General features: G+C 44.9%; 1 non-coding gene across 1 annotated transcript; it reads left to right on the forward strand.

The window, feature by feature from the left end:
- Positions 1–1,188: 1,188 nt before the first annotated feature.
- Positions 1,189–1,295, forward strand: LOC145007739 (small nucleolar RNA R71). The gene has a single exon (XR_013663108.1). It is a non-coding gene; the product is annotated as a small nucleolar RNA R71 (small nucleolar RNA).
- The last annotated feature ends 210 nt before the right edge of the window (positions 1,296–1,505 follow it).

Raw genomic sequence — 1,505 nt, forward strand, 5'->3', positions numbered from 1 at the left:
CTTCTTTGGTAACTTGTTTAGCATTGCGGCAGAGCAGTTCTCATTAAGCACTACCTTCTGCATTTCCTCCATCTTTCTTCTATTGGTGAGGAGTTCCTTAAGGAACTTAGCATACTTGGGCATTTGCATGACGGCTTCAATGAAAGGAATGTTGATTTGAAGAGTTTTAATGTGGTCTAGAAACTTCTGATATTCCTCTTCCTGCTTCTCTTTCTTGGCTCGGGCTGGGTATGGCATTGGAGGCTGGTATGGCTTCAAGGGAGGCTGTTCATTCGATTTTGATGGGGTACTCGCCGAGTCCATGGGCCCTACTCGGCGAGTAGAACTCTTAGATTGTGAATCTTGGTTTTCTGCTTGTTCTTCCGTTCCTTCCTTCTGCGAGTCCCTGGTTGCTTCAGTTCGAATGGGGGCCAGGGGAGTGATGATCTTCCCACTTCTCGTTGTGACAATGTTTATTTGTGCGCCTCGTGGGTTGTTCTCGGTTTTGCTAGGAAGCTCACCCGGTGACCTTTGGTTAAGTTGTTGAGCAAGTTGCCCAAGCTATGTTTCTATGTTGTGGATGGATGCTTGCTGGTTCCTGAGCATGGTTCTTGTTTCTTGGATAGCAACATCATGGTCACTATGTCTTTTCTCGGAAGCAGCCACAAATTTAGTAAGCATATCTTCCAAGCTTGGCTTCTTCTCTTGCACCGGCTCCTCCTTTTGATAAAAGCCTCTCCCTTTTTGTCTATACTTCTCCTCCTTGGCCTTCTTGTACTCTTTGTAAAACAGCCACTCTTTCTTTTGTTTGTGCCAGTCCTCATCATACCGGTCATCGCTCGAATAACATGCTTGTGCCTTCTTGTTGCCATTCTTATCTAAATCGCAATCTCTAGTGAGGTGAGGTTCGTTGCAGTTTTCATAACCCACCCGAATAGCATGAATAGTTTGATCCATTTTTCCATTCTCCTATCCATGGTTTTTAACATAGCCATGACCGCGGATAAGTCTTCAGTAGCAGCATACGCGGCTCCCCTTGTGACATCATGCCTAGGGTTGTGGTATTCTCTAGAGTGTTTAGAGAATTCTTCAATCAATTCTTTAATCACCGGGGGTGGCTTCTTTGTAAGTGGGCCTTGCGAGTCTAGCAACTGCCGGGTTGTGACATTGACTCCATCATAGAAGATGGAAACTTCTTGCTGGCTGTTTAGATCATGGTGTGGGCAGTTTCTTAGCAGACTTTTGTACCTTTCCCATGCTTCATATAGAGACTCTCCAGCTTGTTGTTCAAAGTTTGCAATGGCCTTCTTCAGTTTGGCTATCTTGGATGGTGGGCAAAAGTGATCAATAAATTCTTCCTTCATCTTGGCCCAAGTAGTGACTGATCCGGGGGGAAGTGACTTGAGCCAGTCTTTAGCAGCACCCTTGAAGGTTACCGGAAGCATACGAAGTAGTTGAGTTTTGCGGGTTACATTTGGAATATTGAAGTAATCAGCAACATCATTGACTTCATCCAAATGTTTGTA

This window comes from Lactuca saligna, chromosome 7, assembly GCF_052625555.1.
Source record: "Lactuca saligna cultivar CGN05327 chromosome 7, ASM5262555v1, whole genome shotgun sequence".
Taxonomy (NCBI): domain Eukaryota; kingdom Viridiplantae; phylum Streptophyta; class Magnoliopsida; order Asterales; family Asteraceae; genus Lactuca; species Lactuca saligna.